At 37.6% G+C, this 22,450-nt stretch overlaps 1 long non-coding RNA gene across 4 annotated transcripts in view; it reads left to right on the top strand.

The window, feature by feature from the left end:
- The window catches only part of LOC140614463 (uncharacterized), a 94,101-nt gene extending 72,223 nt beyond the window's left edge, over positions 1-21,878 (top strand). For 2 of the 4 annotated variants that reach the window (XR_012015310.1, XR_012015313.1), the window contains 3 exons: positions 4,140-4,220; positions 9,683-9,960; positions 21,657-21,878. This is a non-coding gene — a long non-coding RNA (uncharacterized lncRNA). The remainder of the gene's footprint in view (positions 1-4,139; positions 4,221-9,682; positions 9,961-21,656) is intronic. The other 2 variants (XR_012015311.1, XR_012015312.1) reach the window with 2 other exon arrangements.
- Positions 21,879-22,450: the final 572 nt, after the last annotated feature.

Below are 22,450 nucleotides of genomic sequence, written 5' to 3'. Positions count from 1 at the left end.
AAGGGATACTGGCAGTTTAGGAATGGAGGAATGTGTTTGTGTGTGTGTTGCTGGAAGAGAATGCTAAGACAATGTCTGGCTGACCTGCAATTGCATGTGCAGTCCTCAGTACTGCAGGCTCCAGTCATGCTTGTAGTAAAAACACCCTAGGAATGTATATTAGTTTTCTACTACTACTGTGTCACAAAACATCACAAATTTAGCGGCTTAAGACGACATGCATTCTGTATCTCAAAGTTTCTGTGGGTCGGGAGTCCAGGCATGGGTAAAATGGCCCTTTGCTCAGGGTGTCATGAGACTGCAATGAAGATGTTGAAGGAGTGCCTGCCCTTCTAGAACTTTGGTCTCTCTTCAAAGGTCATGTGATTGTCAGCAGAATTTAGTACCTTATGTTTGAAGATCTAAGGTCCCTACTTCCTAGAGGCCACCCTCCATTCTCTGCCACATATCCTCTCTGCAGTGTTAGTTTGCTTCTTCAAGGCCAACTTCTGCTGCTGCTTCTTCAAGGTTAACTTCTGCTGCAGCTGCTGCTTTTCTCTTACTTCTAGACCTCCTCTTCTGAAGGGTGTAGGTTAGGTCAGGCTCACTGAAGATAATCTTACTTTTGATATTCTCAAAATTAATCATCCTGAGATCTGATTTATACCTAAAAATCTCAGACTTTTTGGCATATGGTACAAACTAATCATGCAATGAGATCCATCATATTTTCTGGCCCCACCCATGCCTGAGGGCAAGGGATTATACAGGGCATATATACTAAGGCCCAGAAGTCTTGGGGCTATCTTATAATTCTGCCCTCTCCCCCCTCCCCCCCCCCCATAGGACCCAAGATAAGCAGGCAGGTTAAATCACCAAAACTGAGGAGAAATGAAGGAGGTAAACACTAAAATACAGCAGAAAGAGACTCTTGGATACCAGGGCTTGATTTGAATAGCAGCCTGAAACAGTAACTCAAAAAAGCCAAGACGATGAACAGAGAAGCTTCTCTTGGAAATGTAGAATCAAACAAAGGCATTAAAGTCATTAGGAATAGCTATACTTCATAGAGGAAGGCTGTTCTATCCAGTCTTGAAGTGGTGGTGATGTAGGAATAACACCAGAACATCATGGACATGTAAGACTAAAACAAGTTAGGGAAAGGATCCAGTTTTAAGCCTTGTTAGGGATTAGGGGTGAACATTCAATACTGTATTATAGGCTGTCTCATGAAAGCTAAACCAGAGAATGGGGCTAAAGCTTAGAGCCTCAGTGGAACCTCTAACCTCTATCTCTTCCCTACTCTCAACTTCAAATCTATAATTTTGGGACAGATGTAATCAGATAAACCTGAAAAGAGAGAGAAAGAGAGAGAGAGAGCAGGTAAGTACTCAGCCCAAGAAGGACTCTGAGTTTACTCAGCCAGCCACCTGGAATACAAAGGGAAGTTTATGGGACACCTTGGTGGCTCAGTCAGTTAAGTGTCTGCCTTCAGCTCAGGTCATGTTTCCCTGGGTCCTGAGATCGAGCCCCGCATCAGGCTTCTTGCTCGGTGGAAGTCTTTTGAAAAATTTCTCTCTCTCTCTCTCTGTCTTTTTCCTTTCTCTCTCCTTCTGCCCCTCCCCATGGCTTGTTCTCTCTCTCTCAGATTAATAAATAAAATATTAAAGAGAAAATAAAGGGAAGCTTAAAGAGACAACTAACTTGTCCCATAGACCAGTTTTACTTTAAGGGTGAGGTTAGAAGATCAAGATAAAGGGTGGAAGCTGGGCTCATACAATTAAAGTGATAGCAGGCTTGTTATTTATTTATTTATTTATTTATTTATTATTTATTTAAAGATTTTATTTATTTATTCATGAGAGACACAGTGAGAGAGAGGCAGAGACACAGGCAGAGGGGGAAGCAGGCTCCATGCAGGGAGCCTAATGTGGGACTCTTTCCCGGGTCTCCAAGATCACACCCTGGGCCGAAGGCGGCGCTAAACTGCTGAGCCACCTGGGCTGCCTTGGGCTTGTCCATTATTATAAATGACTTGATCCAGTGAATATCTTGGGTTATGATGAATCAGTCTCTCCTAATGTTAGAAGAGTTTAGGAAATTGATTTGTAGAAAAGTTTTAATCCATCTGGATTAGTGGGAAGGGTCAGAAGACACTACAATTAGCCTATTGTTTTTCTAGAAGTTGGCATAAGGAGAACCATAGACATGCCTTTGGGTGGCAAAGAATGGATCAGGGTACTTTGAAGAGGAGTGGCTTTGGGCAATAAGCTATTTATGCTGGTACTTAGATTTTTGTTTTGTTTTGTTTTATTTTTGACCTGATCGGTACCAGGTGAAGGAGTAATAGACTCTATACAAGCTCCACTAATTCCCAGAAAGTTGTTTTCATTGTACTATCTGCTCTGGTAGTAGTCACTGGTTTATCCTACAGTAGAACTCAGAGGTCTAAGCTCAATTCTCTAATATTCAGTTTTGATTCCCTAATATTAGACACTGTGTGGTGTGTTAGGCATTAAAATCATAACATTAGGATGCATACAAATTATGTTGTCATATTCAGAGTGCTGTACTTAGTTTAATTACAGTGTTGTTTTTGCTTTTATTGGTGTTTTAAAATGCCTCTTGGAGTTATTTTAAAAATATATAAAATGTTTATTTTTCAGAGTGTAAAAAGTTACATGCATACTCTAGGATCTTTTAGAAATGTTATGGTGTGAAGAGGTAAATAACCATAGTATGCAGTCTTAACACTTTTTAACCCTTTTCCACTTTTCATTAAAGATGCAACTTATTAGTCAATGATTAAATAATAACCTTGGCTTGAACTTGCCAAATAAGCATACTTTCTGGGATCAAGCATATGTGTCTTTGGCTGATGGAACAGAGCTTTGTTTCAAGATAGTAATTGAAGTGAGCCACTAATACATATGAAAAGTTGTGCACATCTCTGCTTATTTCCTTTAGGACAGATTTCAGGAATTGGAATCCTGAGTCAAATGATACGAAGCTATTTGCACCTTTTGATAATGTTGCTGTGATGGCCAATTTCATGTGTCAACTTAGCTTGGCTGTAGTGCCCAGTTATTCAATCAAACACTAATATAGGTGTTGCTGTGAAAGTATTTTGTAGATATGATTAACAACTACAATTAGTTGGTATTAAGTAAAGGAGATTATCCTCAATCATCAGGGTGGGCCTGATTTAATTAGTTGAAAGGCCTTACAGCAGAATTGAGACTTCCCTGAAGAAGAAATTCCTGCTGTAGACTGCAGCTTTGGTTCCTGCCTGAAGTTTCTAGCTTGGCCTTCCTGAATGGGCTTCAGATTTGTCTACCCAGTCCCCACAGTCACTCATGTCAATTCTTTATGTATTTGTAGGTATTTATACTATGTGTATATATGTCATATGTGCGTACATATATGTCTTATATACATGTGTATATGTCTTCACATGCACCCATACATCAATACGTATAGGTTATATACACACTTACATAATTTACCAGATAGATAGAGATAATAATGGTTCTGTTTCTCTGGTAGAACCCTGATTATTAAGTTGCCAAATTCCTTTTCAGAATGATCATACTCATAATTGATAGAATGTCCTAATCAGCACATGTTAACCAACATGGATAATTATAATTCTGTAGACACGAGGACCCATTGACTAGATTTGACTGGGGATCTGATCAAAATGGTGTTTCAATCCATGACATCAATATGGTGATGGGGGCAGGGTTTACTGAAAGTGAAAATGAAGAAGTTAGGGAACCTGTCATAGCTGTAACAATGAAATCCTGAATACTAAAGGCATATCCAATTGATAACATATATCCATTAGGATTCTCATATATTCTTTACTTTTTGCTCTGCAATTGTCTATATCAATTAAAACTGAGTCCCCAAATGGCTTACTTGATTGCTCACTCAAGTATTAGGGTTATTTAAAAGACTTTAAACTCTGGTCAAATACATCAAATAATACATATTCTTTGGGCTTTCATCTAATGTGGAATGTAATATGATGTTTCTGTATTCAAACAGCCATTTATCAGACTTTTCTTGGCTTACAACTATCCATGGTTTATAAAATAACCCTGATAAAAAAATAATAATAAAATAAAATAAAATAACCCTGACCTCTTCTATCAAAGGATGAAACTGAGGACAAATGTGGAGAAGTGGGTCAGACATGGATTTGTGTAGCAGGAAACTTACTCAGAGACATTAGGAAGGTAAGATAAATACTGTGTGTATAGACATTACTGAAGATACATCACTCATGGGGGCATGACAAAACAATAACAAATTTAATTTTAGCTTTCCATTTTCCTTTTAAATCCCCACTGGGAGGCAAATTTCTACTCTACCTTGGGATCAAAACTCAGGCAGGACCTTGTTTTTTCTGGTCCTTCTTTAGTTAAGCTAACAATTCTCCGTTGCTCAGGCCTCCTCCAGGTAGGGAGGCTGGAATCAGGGGTAAGAATATAGATGGCATCTTTTCCATATTCTGTACATTCTCTATCCTCTGAAAAACCATGCTTCTAATCCTTCCAGAGTTGGAGGGATAGGGAGAGATGCCCTAAGGGGAAAAGTTCCCACCTAATAGAATCCTACCTACCTAATTTCAATGCTTGTGAGATTTGTCAGGCATTTACAATGACTTTCTGGATGCACTTAACTTAGTTGTTGGCGACCTCTTGGGGAAATTTTCTGCCTTGGGTAAAATACATCTGTATTATGGCTCACATCTTACTTCTTCTTGGCCTCTATAAATCCAGCAGTACCTCCAGCCTTTACTCCTTACCATGGCAGGCTGCCCTCTTGGTCAGAATTTACGAAGACTCTGCAAGGTCTCTTGCACATGGCCCTTATGTGAGGGGACAGTCATCTGACATTTTCCCTGTCAGACTCCAGCAGAGCAGACTAATTCCAACACAATAGCCACTTCCCATCTGCCCTACCATCAGATCAGCTAGCCAGCCAGTCAGACTCTATTGCTCTGTTGCTATTTAGATTTCTCAGAGGAGGGGGGGGGGAAGAGAGAGAGAGAGAGAGAGAGAGAGATGAGTGTACTCTGTTTGCAAACTGTAAGGAAGATATTTTTGTGAGTGGTTGGATTGAAGCTTTCTCCCCCAGTCATGATGGGAAGTGCCTACACTCTCCAGCCCACTTCTACCCCCTATTAGGGGATGTGCCTCACAATACACAATTTAGAGTTCTCTGTAAAGCCCTACTTCCCTCATCTCTAAATCTCTAGGTCCTTGTTGTGGAGGAGGATGTTTTAATCACCTCCTCCAAACAGTTTGCATCATAGTTGCCTTGCACTTCCTTTAAGGTTGCAGTATCCATTGAACGAAGGCAGTGGCTCTTACAATGGTCCCAGACCAGCATTATCCTTGGGGGTGGGGAACCCCCAAGGATAATGGGAGAATGGGTTAAAAGGCCCATTCTCAGAACTCACCCCAGACCTACTGGATCAGAAATTCTAGGTGTGAAGCATAAAAAGTCTGTGTTTTAGCAAACCTTCCAGGTGATTCTGATGTATGCTGATGTTTGAGAGCCACTATTCTAAGGCATCTCCTAAAATTCCACTTTAATATCCTCTCACGTGTATACTTAGCTGAACTTGTTGACCCACTTAATCTGTTTCTTATAATAATGCACATGTTTACAGATTTAAGAAATAACTATGAAATGATAAATCATAATTACATTTTACTAAAACCAAAGCCTGCTGATTATCTGACACTCATCAGTCCTAAATTACTATGAGTTGAAGGTTGGCCAGTAAGGGCAGCTGGAGTAATGTGTTATTATATTCCCTCTCCCATTTCCCTAACTCCAGCTTGCTCACTAAACTATAAAATAAATTATTGTTTTGTAAACTACTGCATTAATTTTTTTTAGCTTTGCTCAGACTTCTTTGTGTTCTTTTTGTAGTAAAAGACACTGTCCCTTTATTTCACTTGCCTTTTATAGTAACCTCTTAGGTCCTTTGTTGCTATATAAATCAGGATTCCTCAACTTCAGTACTACTGATATTTTTGGCCAGATGATTCTTTATTGTGTGGAGCTGTCCTAGATGCCAGGAGCATACTCTAAATTGTGACAACTCTATAAAGTTCTCCAGACATTGATACATGTTTCCTGGGAGTGCAAATCAACTCTAGTAGGGAAGCACTGGTTTAAATGGATACCCATTAAGTTCCCAAGTATATTTAACATTTCTAGTAGGCTCCACACATTTTGAAGACCAAGAGGAACACTTTGTTTTGGCCAGGACTTATAATTACCATAGAGATAATTTTGAAATATTTTAAATAGTATTATCTTGTGACTTGTTATAAAAATGCATCTTTGGATTGCTGAGCAAATATTCTGATTCACATCATCAATTAAGCCCTTAGAATCATTTCGAGAATTTACTGTCTGAGAGCCCTCATTTATAAACACAACAAGCTCCAAGAAACACAATTACTATACATTTTCTCAAGGAAGGGAGTGGTGGTAGTATCGTAGACTGTTGATTTAAATTGTCTTCTTTTTTTTTCTTCTTTCATTAAGTGGTAATTCAACTCTTCATCTTTCGTGATTTTCTTTACTCACTTCAGGCAATTATTGCTGGCGATTATGATGTTAATGAGTTATGCAGAGCAGACTGAAAAAATGAAATATATTTTTAGGAAGTTAAGTTAATGGAAGCAACAACTTGAATGCATGCAAAAAGCAGGCATCTTTCTTATTGTGCCCTGATTGATTTCATAAGTCAGGTGTTCATATGAATAGATAACCTTTACTTAGCGCTGGGAGTATTTTGACAAGAAATTTACTCTGATGAGCCATAAAGGAAGTCTTTTGTGAGACTGCCTGTTCTGCATTGTGTCTGATATATTTTTTTTATATTGCTTGAGTTAATTTTAAGGCCTCCAAATCTAAGCAGATGATGCTGATCGACATGAAAACCAGAACTCTTTTCTTGCCTCCTTTGTAGTTGAATTCTAATGGTCTTGACATATTGTGGTATTGTTCACCAGGGTGACATAAAATACAATCAAACGCACACACAGATGACTATGGAAAAGCAAACCCAGATGACAACACATATCAATAGAATATTTTCTTTCACCCTTTTCTTTTTATTCTTGAGTGACACAGCAACTGAAATAACCTTCTTTTTTGAATGCCTTTGATTCAATCAATTGCATGTTTCCCCTCAGATGAGGCTGAAGTATTAGCACTTCACTGTCAAAACCACCTTTGTTTCTAAATTAATACCCAATATTTACATACCAGTAAGATAGATCTTAATATGCTGAGACTCTCATCTTTTTCAGCCTTCAGTTTTACAAACTACTTTTATTCCGGATAAACTTTCAAACTGAATTGCTATTGAAAATATGCATCAATGATCCTGGACTTTTTGGTTAAGATGGGAGATGGCAGCAGTGAGCTAATTATGGATGATGATGATGATGATGATGATGATTGAGATAAGAACATTAAAAAAATGTAAGTGTGGAGCCTGACGTGGGGCTCAATCTGAGAACCTGGGATCATGAACTAAGCTGAAGGCAGACACTTAACTGAGTCACCCAGGTGCCCATCTTTTTTATTATAACCATCATAGTGGTTGTAAAGTGGTATCTCGTTATTTTCAGATAAAAGATTTGCAAAAGTTTTCTCCCATTCTGTTGTTTCTTTTTTTACTTTCTTGATGATGTACTTTGAAGCACAGACGTTTTTCATTTTGATGTTGTATATTTTATTAATTTTGTCTTTTTTGCTTGTTCTTTTGTGTTATATCTAAGAAACCATTGCTTAATTCAAGATCATGCCTATATTTTTATGCATAAAACATTTTAGAGTTTTATAGTTTTAGCTCTTGAGTTTAGATCTTTGATCCATTTTGAGTTAGGGTTTGAGTGTTGTGAAGTGGGGTCTAAGTATAGTTTTTGCATGTGTATATCCAGTTTTACCAACATTATTTGTTGAAAGACTATTTTTTCTCCATTGAATTTCCTGGCCATCTTAGTTGAAGATAAATGGTAAGATGCCTATTTTATTGTTATATATATATATATATATATATATATATATATATTTTTTTTTTTTTTTTTTTTAATAATAATACCACACAGTTTTGATTACTGTAGCTGTGTAGTAAGGTTAAAGTTAAAGTTTGGAAGTGTGAGTTCTCCAAATTTGTTCTTTTGCAAGTTGCTTTGGCTATTTTAAGTCTTTAATTTCCACATGAATTTTAGGAACACCTTGTCAGTTTCTGCAAAGAAGTCAGCTGGCATTTTGATTTAATTATACCAAATCTATAGATCGATTTGGGGAGCATTGTCATCATAGCAACATAAGTCTTCTGATCCTTGTTTATGGAGTTTATTTCCATTTATTTAAATCTTTGATTTCCTTCAATAACGTTTTATAGTTTTCAGAGTATACTTACACTTCTCCTGCTAAATTTATTCCTAATTACTTTATTCTTTTTGGTGCTATTATAAATTTTTTCATTTATTTAAATTTTGCTCTCTCATTGCTACTATATAGAACAATAATTAATTTTTGTATATTTATCTTGTATGCTGCAATCTGTGGGACTCATTTATTAATCTTAAATTTTTTTTTAGTGAATTGCTTAAGATTTTCTTTGAATAAGAGCATGTCATCTGCAAACCAAAATAGTATTACTTCTTCCTTTCTAATCATGGGATATATTTTATCTCATTTTCTTGCCTAATTACCTTGGTTAGAACTCCTAGTACTGTGTTGAATACAAGTGCTAGATAAGACAGCCATTTCTGGTTCCTGATCTTAGGAAAGTATTCAGTATTTCAGGTTTAAGCATTCATTATGAAGTATGATGTTAAATGTGAGTGTTTCATAGATACTCTTTATCAAGTTGAGGAAATTCTCTTATACTTCTAGTTTGTTAAGTGTTTTTATCACAAAGAAGTGATGAATTTTATCAAATGGTTTTCCTGCATCTATTGAGATGATTATGTGATTTTGTTCTTTGTTTAGTTGATGTAGTATATTATATTAATTTATTTTTAATGTTAAAACAACCTTGCATTCCTGGGACAAATTCATTCAACTGTATCATCTGTTTTATATAAATTTTGGATTTGATCTCTTAGTATTTTGTTGAGAATTTTTGTGCCTATATTTACAAGAGATACTCTTCTTTAGTTTTCTTTTCTTGTGCAATCTTTGTTTTTAGAATCAGGGTAATACTGGTCTCATAGGATGAGTTCTCTCTTTTTAGTTTTTGGAAGAGCTTGTGAAGAGTTGGTATTAATTCTTCTTTAAGTGTTTGGTAGAATTCATCAGTGAAGGCATTTGGCTTTGGGTTTTTTTTTGTGGTAAGTTTTTTGATTACTTATCTTTTTGCTTGTTATAGTTCAAATCAGATTTTCTAGTTTTTAATTTGGTTTTGTTTGTGTCTCTCCAGGAATTTTTCCATTTAAGTTAAGGTACCTAATTTGTTGGCATATACTTGTTCAAATTATTTCTTCATCATTCTTTTTATTTCTGTAAAAGGATGGCTCCTTAGGTCTGAAAACAAGGGTGATCAACTTTGTCTCAGATTTGAGTAATAATTTAAAAGTCTGTAATGTTGCATTAAATGGATGGATTAGGTAAACTATTTAAGATTAGAGAACTAACTGGCTAACTCTGTTTCTAGGGAAGGCCTGGAGTACACTCCCATCATGAAGATGATAAGGAATGCACTGGGGAGAGGGACTGGTATCATTGAGAAGTTCAGTGGTGGCTGTTTTCTGTCACTGTGAAAGTGGGCTTGCTGCTTTCAATGGGAATAATAAGGAACCAGGACAGAGGGAACTAAACACCAGAAACAAGCTGGATGTGATTTCATGGAGGGCAGCAAAGCCAACATGGCCCAGAGGGCCTTGAACTGCTACAATTTGTGGCCGTGGCATATACAGCATGGTGGACCTGGAGGTGAGATAGATGGGTAGCCAGTAAGAGTATTGTCTGTCTAATGCAACCACAAAAGATCAAAAGTGGGTGAATAAGAAGACTGGTGAGAACCATTAAAATGGGCAATCACAATTTTTCACCTACCTTCCAGATGTGAGCCAGTTCTCAAAGCCATGAGACATTACTTCCCTTTATTTTTATTTTTTTTTCTTTTTTTTTTTTTCTTTTTTCATTACTTCCCTTTAATGGAAGGACATTCCAAGTTCCTTTGAGGATATAGAGTAGTGATTTCTCCAGTCCTTTCCTAAAGGACCTTATGGTATTTGCCAGAGTAACTGGAAAGGAGAACATAGGTCTTTCAATGACTGTTATATACATAGTCTCAAATGATAGTGAAATCAAATTGCTCAAAAATGGCATCATACCACCTTTGATAGAGTGGGAGCATGCAGATAGAGTCCTGGTATATTAATTATGATCTTGGATGAACTGCAACAACAAGGACAGTATGTGGTTCCACTGAATCTACTGTGTAAGACTTTATTGGTCTTTGTAAAATTGCAACTGGATATCACCTTGAGGAAACACTAACTTAACAAAGTGAACTTCAACTGTTAGAGTTACAAGCCCTTGCAACTCTTCACCTGGAGCCACTTGGTCCACAGGCTAGAGGTGTTGGGGAATAACCACCTCTCCCCAGTAAATACTCCCCTATAAATACTCCAATTACCTTGCTGGGGTTAGTATCTGGGCATGTTGGGATAACTAAGACGCATTACACCATGTCTCTAAGCCTCAGTGGCCCACTGTCAGTTGCCTGTACAATGACACACCTTTTGTTTGCTGTCTTCTTTTCCTTGTCTCACTTCCCCACTTCTCTACATGTGTTTTCTTAGAGTCATTTCCCAAATAAACTACTCATCGCACATCCTTGTCCCAAGGTCTGCTTTAGAGAAACTCAAACTAAGATACTTCTACCTCCAATTCGGTGTCTCTGACTTCTCTCCTTGCTCTTTTTATAGAAGTAAGCAAAATAGAAGTATTGAGAGAAAGAGCTGAAAAAAGTCAAGAAAGAATAACTGAAAATGGAAGGACAAGCAGGGGAAATAAAGAGTGTTCTCCAGTAGCATTGTGGGTTCACCTGCTCAGAAGGGAGGAATCTGAAAGAAGAACTGGCTCTTGACTATTATGCTCCATCACGCATTTACCCAACCCCTAAAGCAATCCACAAAGAAGATATGGTTACCTGAAATTGTTAGCAGAGTGCAAGATATGTGTGATGGCTAATTTTATGTGTTGACTGGACTGGGTCACGGGTTAGCCATTATTCTGGGTGCTTCTGGATGAGATTAGCATTTGAATCAGTAGAGTGAGTAAAGCAGATGGCACTCCCAAATGTGAGTATCATCTAATCCACTGAGGAACTGATGAGAACAAAAAGGCAGAGGAGGGGAGAATTCGCACTCTCTGTCTTACTGTTGGAGCTGGAACATTGATCTTTTCCTGCATATGAACTAGGATTTACACTATCAGCTCTCCTGGGTCTCCAGGTTATAGATGGCAGACTGCAGGACTTCTCATCCTCCATAACCAAGTGAACCGATTTCTTACAATAAATCTTTACTGGTTCTGCTTCTGTGGAGAACCCTGTCTAATATTGCATGTCATTTGAGAGACAGGGTCAGCTGCAAATAACAGAAAACATGATCACAGTCACTTAAGCATATAAAGTTTACTTTGATCAAATAATGAAAAGTACAGAGGTAATGAGTCCAAGTGTCTTCCAGCTGCTTAGCAATAATGGCAAGAACTCAGATATTTTCTATTTTTGTATTCCAGCATCCACTTGTACTCATGTTTGCCACCTCCTGGTTGCAGTATAGCTGCCACACCTTCATCTCACTTTTGTTGCAGGAAGAAAGAAGGCCAAACATGAAGGAATGTACTTCTACTGAGAAATCTAAGCTTTCCCAGAAAACCTCAACCATTTCTATTGGCCAGAATTATGTCCCATGGCCATCTCTAACTACAACAGACTATTTTTAGCTGGGTAGATTGCCACCCTGAACAAGGAAGACAGGATTGAGGAATTAATATTAGGTCACATTTATCACCAGGTTCCACATAAGGTGAGCACAAGTAAAACTCAAATTATCTCACAGCAGGGTTAGTACATTCCTCTAAGGTCATTTTGTAAAATCAATTTCTGAAGAATGGACCCTAGAGATAGGTATGTGACTATTCTAGTGGCTTCATGCAATTAAAAGCCCACCTACATTGTGTGTGTGTGTGTAGTGGGGGGTGGAGGAGAAATGCCATCTAAATCTAAAAATAAGATGGATTAGAAAGCTAGGATAATATGATAAAGAAGAGAGGGAGCCAGAAACAGAGAGACCAGCAAAATTTATAGAGCTCACTCAACAACCCAGGTAATGGAACAGTAAATACTTTTCACCCAATTGCATAGCTGGCTAAACTGCACTTGATTTTAGCCAAAAGGTTGAGAAGGGATAGCTGGCTAGCCTTAATCACAGCAACCGGAAGAGTTTTCAGGTGGGCCTTCTGAAAATTATTTCCCATCTGTAGTCTAAGTAGGAGGCTGAATGACTTCATAGACTGAAAAATGAAATTCTTGATGTAAGGACTTCTATCTTGGCTGCAGAAGACTGCAGTAGTTACTGCATTCGATTTGTGCACATTTTGTGTCTGAGTGTGCATGTCAGGGTGAACATGCACCCTGGAAAATGCCATTTATGTAGGGAAATATGAATAAATGGCATCTTCCAGGCTAGTTATTCCAGAGTTGACCTCACGCGAATTTTTTATTTCTAAGGGATTTCTTGGAGGAGCACTGAGAGACCAATCCCTTGTGTTCACCTGTACAATTCACTTGTTTTAAGTAATGAAATCCCCAGGAAGATATAACATCATTATGCTTCTGTTCTTTTCTTACTTTCTGAAATATGTGCAGTGACACTTTTGATCTCTCCAGAGACACCAAAAAATGCTTATGGACACAAAGATGATTCCTCCAAGATTCAAAATTTGTATTTTCTCTTTATGTGTCTGTATCTCTTACTACATGTACAGTGCACACATGACAGCGTGGAAAATATAAACACACCTTTTTTTCATTTAGAATTAAAAGTCTTCTGGAAATTCACTGGAATGGCAATAAGAAATGCATGCTCATGCATTATTAATCTATGCTATAAAAATGGAATTTACAGTAACATGATGTTTATTGCTTTTGCTCCTGAGATGCAGAGACATGCGCCTTTTTTTGCCAGGCACTTTAAAGCAGAGCTGTTTCACTTCATGCTGATGGCACTGCAGCATCAAACAAGCACCAATGACATTGCTCAGGGTCTTCCAAACGAATTTCTAGATTTCATTATCAAAAAAATGGTCTGCCCATTTGTACTGCCAGTCTTAGTCCAAACTGACAGCATGAGCTGGAGTGATTCCAAATCTGTTTTTGTAGGGATATCTCACAAATTACAATGGGAGCCATAGAAGTATATTACAGAGTTCCATTACATTACCTCACTGTCTTTCCAAAAAAAAAAAAAAAAAAAAATCCTGGGAAGAGGCTTTGTTATTTTTGTTTCACTATGTTTGTTTTACAAGAGTCTAGCAGATTTGTATTTAAAACTTCCTGCTGGAAAGGATGAACATGGTTGCACCAAGTTTTCTGGAACACTGGGCATTGAGACAAAAAAACCCAGGTTTCCAGGTGTATTCCCTGTGCTAATGGTGATCTCATAGACTGATTCAGATTTCTATAGTTATGAATATAGTTTGCATACCCACCTCCCTATCATGTATTCAAGATTGCTGTAGGTGTGGTGTAGGTTCATTGATTTGGGCTAGGTATTTCAACGTTGACTTCTTACAGACTTACCTTCTAATCAAACATGTTTTTTCCTAGGAGTCCCATAAAGTAGGGCTTTATATTAGATGAACCGTATGAAACTGTCATTTTTTGATGTCAAAGATGGTTGAATATGAACAATTTCATTTGGCTCAGTCTTGTCCTTGGTCCCAACTAGAAAAATAACTCTGAATAAAACATGGCTACTTCCTTTTCTTCAGTTTACTCCAGAATCCTGTCCTTTGAATGGTCCCCAAGAGAGCACTATAACTCATTTCCTGACTATAGTTGCAGGAGACACAGTACTGCACAGAGAGTTGGGCAATCATGGCTCAAACTGTGGATCTTCTATTTCCATAGCTTTAAGGTACTTATTCATCATGGCTCCCTTGTTATTCGTAGTGGTTGTCATAGATTTCCATGATGTTTTAAAATATATTTTCAAACACTCTAGGAAAAGATGAGCATATGTTCATCTCACAGATGAAGATGGTGGGGCCAAATGTGACTTTGCTATTGTTATTATGTAGGCAGTGATGATGTCACAGTCTCCTGTCCACCTCTGGTGGACCTCTTACCTCCTCACAGCAGTAGGGCTTTTGATCCTATAATTGCTCACTATCAACAATGCTTTAGTCTCCATATTGACAATTATTTAACTTCATTTCTAATCTTTAAAATGGGGATAATAATAGTATCTTCTTCATAGGATTGTTTTGAGAATTAAACTAGTTAATCTTAATATGTGAAGTATTTTGAATAGTTCTTGTATTGGAAAAGTGCTATGTGTGTTAACTCTTATCGTTAGACTTTTTATTCAAAAGCTTCTTGCTCTAGGAAGCTGAAACTTGATGGAAAACTTACACTTGAATTTTATTACAGTGAGCTTTCATATTCATGAAGTCAACAATGTGAAAGCACAACCAAAGATTGATTATAAGTAGATGTATTGCATTCTGCTCTAATAGAGGTCTTATGTTTCACTATTCAGGGAGCTCATCCATATTCCTCTCGGTTTATAGTCTTATGTTGGGCTGAGGAATAATTTTAGAGAGTCATAAAAAGCCAAGGTGTTTGTCATAGCACCTGGAAGCAAGCATACTGTGGGCAGGTGCTGAGAAACCATTCTCCATCCCTCATGCCAAAACACCTCAGCCCTTTCCCTGCCATGGCCCTGGTCTTGGACATCACTGAGGCAGCCCCTGCCAACCCAGCAGGCTGTTTGATGGCTTGGTGTTCTAGGAACTGAGATTGTGAGATGAATGCTCTGGCTGCAACTCACAACTGGCACTTTCCACGAGGCCTGTGGGATTGGAGCTGTTGATCTCAAGGCTCATTGCACAATGTCCAGGTATAAAATGCTCAGAATGCTCCATGGGAGCAAATTGGCTGCTTCTGGATAATTACCAATACACTCCCTCTTCCAAAGACCAAAACCAATACATGAGTAAGACTGTATTATCAGCCCTAATGACTAATAGATTAAGTCATCCTTTTTTATAGCAAATAATGCATATAGCAGTCACTACTGCTGCTCTGTATATGCCTTACCAAAAACTCATTATAGTTTGCTTCTGAGTTATTAAAAATGTCTGGATCTAACTTTTGGAGCTGAGAGAGATCAGGTCCTCACTTACTGGGGCCTTAGGAAACGAGGTCGTCAAGCAGATGCTGAATGGATTGTGAAATGTGGAACCCAGGCAGAAAATAGCCTGGTTCATCTATGTCCTATACAACTGTTTATAGATATGCTTTTTTTAGACAGGTCTTCATGGGAATAGGGATCCTCACTGGAGAAGAGAGGAAATTTGGAGATAAAACAAATGAAAGTGGATTATATTTATGCTGGGATGGCCTATGTGGAGAGAGAAAGGACAGAGGCTGATGGAATTTGAGAAGATGATGATAAGGAGACAGGCTCAAAGAGTGTAAGCACACACAATCCTATATACTGTGTATATATCCACAGTAGCTAGGAAAGTAGCATGTTCTGTTCATAAGGCAATGGATCAGTGTATATTCTTGGTTGTAAATGTAATAGTTCCTGATCAGGTCAGACAAAATTTTAAACTTAAAAGTTGCATAAGAAAATCTTTCAGAAAGAATATTAATTGGTTCAATTTTAAAAAAGATTTATTTATTCATGAGAGAGAGAGAGAGAGAGAGAGAGAGAGAAACCGACATAGGCAGAGAGAGAAGCAGGCTCCATGCAGGGAGCCCAATATGGGACTCGATCCTGGGACTCCAGGATCACGCCTTGAGCTGAAGGCAGATGCTCAACCACTGAGCCACCCAGGCGTCCCTTAATTGGTATATTTTTAATAAATAACATTTCATCCAAATTTCTTTTAATTAATTAAAATTGGAGATCAAAAAATTAGTAAAAAAGGAAAGAATATACATACAATGGGAAAAAGAAATTCTGTTCAATAAATGGTGTTGGGGGATGTCTAGGTAGCTCAGTCAGTTAAGCATCTGTCTTCTATTCAAGTCATGATCCTGGGATCTGGGATCGAGCCCAACATTGGGATCCTTGCTTAGTGGTGAGTCTGCTTCTCTCTCTCCTCTGTCCCTCTCCATGCCCATGCTCTCTCCTTTGCTCTTCCTCTCTCAAATAAATAATAAAATCTTTAAAAAGCAAAAAACAAAAACAAGTGATGTTGAGAAAACTACATGCAAAAGAATGAAACTGGAGCACTTTCTTATACTATATACAAAAACAAATTCAAAATGGGTTAAAGACCTAAATATGAGAGCTGAGACCATAAAAATACTAGAAGAGGCACAGGCAGTAATTTCTCTGACATTGACTATAGCAATATTTTTCTAGATATGTCTCCTGAGGCAAGGGAAATAAAAACAAAAATAAACTATTAGGACTACTTCAGAATAAAAAGCTTCTGCACAGTGAAGGAAACAATCAATAAAACTAACAGGCAACCTACTGAATGGAAGACGATATTTGCAAATGACATATCTGATAAAGTTAGTATCCAAAATAGATAAAGAACTTAAGTCAACACCCACAAACAAATAATTCAATGAAAAACTGGGCAGAAGACATTAATAGACATTCCTCCAAAGAAGACATCCGGATGGCCGACAGACACACTAAAAGATGCTCAATATTACTCATCATGAGGGAAATGCAAATCAAAACTACAATGAGATATCACCTAACACCTGTCAGAATGGCTAAAATCAAAAACACAAGAAATCACAAGTGTTGACGAGGATGTGGAGAAAAAGGAGCCCTCTTGCACTGTTGGTAGGAATGCAAACTGGTGGAGCCATTGTGGAAAGCAGTATGGAGTTTCTTCAAAAAATTAAGAATAGAACTCTTCTATAGCACAGTAATTGCACTACTAGGTATTTACCCAAAAAATACAAAAACAGTAATTCAAAAGGATACATGCACCCCTGTGTTTATAGCAACATTATTTACAATAACTCTATTGTGGAAGCAGCCCAGGTGTCCACCAACAGATAAATAAAGAAGATGTGGTACATATATACAATGGGATATTATTCAGTCATAAAAAGGAGTGAAATCTTGTCATTTACAATGGCATGGACGAAGCTAGAGAGAATAACACTAAGCAAAGAAAGTCATTCAGAGAACTGAAATATACCAGATGATTTCCCTCATATGTGGAATTTAAGAAACAAAACAAATAATCAAAGGAAAGAAAAAGAGAGAAACCAAGAAATAGACACTTAACTGTAAAGAACAAACTGATGGTTACCAGATGGGAGGTATAGGAGGATGGGTGAAATGGGTGATAGGGATGAGTGCACTTGTGATGATGTTGTACACTTGGAACAGATATAATACTGTATGTTTTGAAATTAGTGAAAAGAAAGGTAATAATGTTGAAATCAATCTAAGTGTGAAATATATCCTCTGCTGAACAAATATCAGTAAATTTGCTTTTTTTTTTTTTTTTTCCATGCAAGAAGCAAGATTTGCCCATGATTAAGATTCCTCTTGATGCCTAATAAAAGGTTACTAGATTCCTTAGCTTGGAAAACTCAGTGTTGAACAACCATTTCTTTTGCAGAATTTCTCAGAGTCTAAACAGATTTTTCTAGTAGTGCCTATAGAATATGCTCCCCAAACTTATTTGATAATAGAATCCCTTTATAAGACCCATCTGTAGGAATTAATATTCTCCCAACATGCATGAGAAATGTTATCCAAAAGGTCTCTGCAATTCTCTTTCATGAGCCTCAGAATATCTTTAATAGACCTTATTAGATATTATTCGTTCTGAAGCACTTTCCACATACTATTTTTAATTCTCAAACTATCATGTATGTAAGCATTATTATTCATACTACAATTAAAGAAGGAGATTCAGAGAGGTTAATGGATCTTCCCAAAGCTGCAAAGCTAGTAAATAATGGAGCTGTGTTTTAAACTGATAACTGGTCAATCTATAGCTTTTTTGTTTCCTGTGTAAATATGATTAAATGTCAGAGTTCCTCACTCTGTGTTTGCTAAAGAAGGTGGTACTCTTCTATCCCTTAGAATTAATTATAATAAGGAATACTCTTTTGATAAACTTGATGTTTGATTTAAATGGCTATTGTAGAAGGTGAACTGATTAGGAAAACAAAGGAATGAAATCATTCCGTATGAAGCAGGACATAACCAAATTTGTTGCTGAGTAAGACTTGAAAATTATTTTCAAGGCTGCATTAATGCATCATCTACTGGCTTTCCCCTGGCTCATGCTGTTACTTTGCCAGATTCAGATTTGATTTAATAAGCAACAGCTTAAGAAAAATCATTTATGGAATACCCTTGCAATGCTTAAAAACATGTTCAACTTGAAAGCATCTTGGAGACTTTATTGAACCAGAAGGGTGGTATCCTGCACAGCTCTTATTTTGCTTTGAAATAAAAGCCTCTACTGGTCTTGTCCTTGTACTCTTATTTGTGAAGCCCAGTTTAGAAGTTTAAATGTTTTCCTGTAGGAACAATTCTTGCTATTTTACCTTTACTTCTTCTACGTTAAATGCTTGAGGAGCACAACGGACAAATTCAATGGCCTCTCCCTCCCAGCCATACCTTTCTTTGTAACAAAGGTCTTTGTATTCCAAATGGATTATTTCTAAAGAGACCTGTTCAAGGAATAAGCTTACTTTCTTAATTCTAGCACTATCCAGTTGAAAACAAAAAAATCCAAATTCTCCTTTCAACTGCACTGTGAAATTGTTTTCAGTTTATTTCATGAATTCAGAGTGTTTGATTATAATAAACGGTTGAATTTTTTTTCTTATGTGACACTATCTTCTGACCTAAACTTCAATTCCTTTTCTTGACTCTATTTTTATTATAAATGTGGAATCCTGAAGCTGTTAGATTGTGTCTCTTGAAGCCACTTTCCTGTTTCTCACATAGCTTAGAGCCTGGGAGCACAGGTTTGTCATAGATCTCGGGGTATTCAACCAAAGTGCCTTTCTTTGAAGATTCTTTCACATTTACTACAATGGCTCTTTAAATGGAGCAATCTTCTGATAGAGGAGGTAGAAGAAGTTAGGGGAAAAAAGGCCATAGTGACCTGGGGATATGAGTAGGGTTGTCAGATAAAATGCAGAAGACTGTTGACTTTGAAATTCAGATCAATGAAATAGTAGAAATATGTCCCAAATACTGCACAGGACATACTTATACTGAATAATTCTGCATTATTATCAGATATTTAAAGTTAATGTGGCTGTCTGTAGTTTTATTTGCTAAATCAACAGCCCTAGAAATTGGAGAAGTGTAAATACAGAGGGCAAGACGTGAGAGACTGCAACATAGAGCTGAATCTACCTTTACAGCATGGAAACAGAGGAACTGAGGCAGGAGGATGACAACATGCAGGCATAAAAAGGGAAAAAGAAAATACGCTTCTTAATTTCAGGAGTTACCCTTCCTGGGAATATTTAAGAAATAAAATGAAAATAACCTAATCATTTTTGTAAACAAATACAATTAGATAAAACTTCAGATGTTAATGTTTTCTCACTTTGTCATCTAGAACATCAAATCTGAGCCTTTGCAAATTCTGAATTCAAGCTTGTTAATTTTTATAAGTTATTCCTTTTTTTACATGAAATAATGACAGCAGAATTGTGTTTTCTACAGTTTATTTTTTTATTTTTATTTTTTATTCTTTTAAAGATTTTATTTATTTATTCATGAGAGACAGACAGAGAGAGAGAGAGAGAGAGATTGAGGCAGAGGGAGAAGCAGGCTCCATGCAGGAAGCCTGACATGGGACTCAGTCCCAGGTGTCCAGGATCAGGCCCTAGGCTGAAGGCGGCGCTAAACCACTGAGCTACCTGGGCTGCCCCCAGTTTAGTTTTTTAAAAATAAAATTGCATTCCCTTGGAAAATAAGTTGGGTTCCAGGATATGTTATCAAGATGGTAACGTTTGCCCACTGTTTTCTTCTCATCTGTGTTCTGAGCATGTAACTGATTCTTCTGCAAATGGACCTCTGAGCTATTTTGACCCAGTGGAAACCTTCAGTTCCACAAAACTAGTCTCCCTGACTAGGAAAAACCTAAAAAAATAATGCTAAAATTGCTTCTGAGGGAACTGGAGAGTGAAGTGAGTAAATATGACTATTAAAGCAGTCAGTGTGAAGGAAGGAAAAAGCTCCTAGAATGGGGGAAAAAAAAAAAGAGGTTGAAACAGAATGGGAAGGTGGGGATAGCAATTCCTGGTGAGGGTCTGTACTTGTGGACTGATGAAGGGATGCATTCTTGGAGGTATGGCTGTGGAGGTGCATCTCTGTAGTGGACACAGAGATCTCCAGCCTTCTAAACTACATCAGATTGCTGGAGCATATAAAGAGTACAGTCAGCCCTGAAGGAGCCCAGAGAGCTAGGCCCATAATGCCTCAGTGGCAATCATAATCAACTGATGACCAAGAGACTGCCTCATTTCTAGAAATTACTAGAGACTCAGAACTTTTGCATAACACTGGCAGGAGTGGGAGAGGGAGAGGTCATCACATCAACTGTGATTAAATTTCCCAGCAGCAGAGCAGGAGGATGCAGAATTAAACTGATTCAGGGAAAATAAAGTGAAATTTACTGCGTGCCCATAGCCTCAGATTCATTCCTACCCCACACATTTGCTTCATCTGAATTCCACGCTTATCAATAACTAGGAAGAATCCTTTTAGTTTTTTTCTCATAATTATGCCTAAGGTATCATGATGTGGAATACCAATTTCATCAATTTGTTCCCAAGGTATTGTGGGTTCCAGAGAAATTCCCAAATTGCTTGATTTTGATTCAACTAAGACAGACTCTAATTGTGTCGCCTCTAAGATTTGGAAATAATTGAATCTCTGTTTCTGTCTTTTGATCCAAGTCCTAGCAAGTAGTTCTCAGTATAATAATATTTTCCTAGTATTACTTCAGCAGTCAAACAAGACTATAATCCAAAAAGCCCCCTGTATTCACAGAGACAATGCTCTTATGATGAAACCACAGAAAGAAGTTGTAATTAATGCAAGAAATAATGCGAACAATCTATTAACATAATCTGAATGAAATCCTTGCACTGTTAAATGCAGACACTAAGTGCTCATATAATACTTTATTAATTAACAAAGTATTTATCCACAGGGAAATGAGGATAAGAGACCATATACTTTGTCAGACTACAGGAAAATGTATTAGTGCTTCATAAGAAATGCATACAATTCAAACAATAGCATGATTATCTTTTTAAAGCAATTACATTTAATCTCAGAAGAAAGAATAAATACATTAATTCTTCTATGTTCCCTGATAAGCCACCAAGATACATAAGTGATCATTTTCTTTTCCTACAGCTCTGGAGGCTGGTGGCAATCCAGTGTGTGCTGCTCAGACAACTTATGCAGTGAAATATCACTTAGCACATGAAAACACATTATGAGATTAACTGACTTTTGGCTGAATAGAATTCTCTTCCCTGGGAAGCCACGGTTTGTACTTGACTTTGCACATTCCTTTCAGCTTTGGAGACTTGGATGATGAGAAGGTGTATCTCCCATACATAATAAAAGAGTTCAGTACTGAATTCCAAGTCTTTTTTCTTATCCTGGTATGCTGCGCTGAACCAAGTATCATCACTGAGAATGTTTTTTACCTTGAAAACTCCAGATGCAATGAAATCAAAGGATTTCCATGATTTCTTTCCCTTGGTTCCATTCAGGCTCTTCTTGACCCTCCAGAACTGGAAGCCAATAACAGAAATTATAACCCTCATCTGCATTTAGCTGATTGTGACAACCATACAATGATCTACCCACGTGCCATGTAGCCACCAACTAATGTGAGAGACCTTTGGCCAACCAATCTTTGTTCATCACCTCCTAAGCCACACCCAGGCCTTCCCAGCTGCAGTTTCCAATGTATTATTCCTTGTCTATCAGTCTGAAAAATCAGCTCCAACTGCTCCTATAGCTGCTCTATGGATGCTGCTTTTCTTGGCTGCCCGTACTTCAGAAATGGCTCTTTCTGGTTTACCCAGGGGCCCTAGACCAGGGTACTCTGTGTCCTAGATGCTGTCACCCTTTCCTGAAGTTACAGCAAAGGGATGGGAGCTGGTGCAAAGCTACAGAGAGATTGCATGGCTAACTAG

Source organism: Canis lupus, chromosome 22 (assembly GCF_048164855.1).
Source record: "Canis lupus baileyi chromosome 22, mCanLup2.hap1, whole genome shotgun sequence".
NCBI lineage: Eukaryota > Metazoa > Chordata > Mammalia > Carnivora > Canidae > Canis > Canis lupus.
Note: the sequence above shows the minus strand (reverse complement) of the source record. Positions and strands in the feature narration are given on the sequence as shown.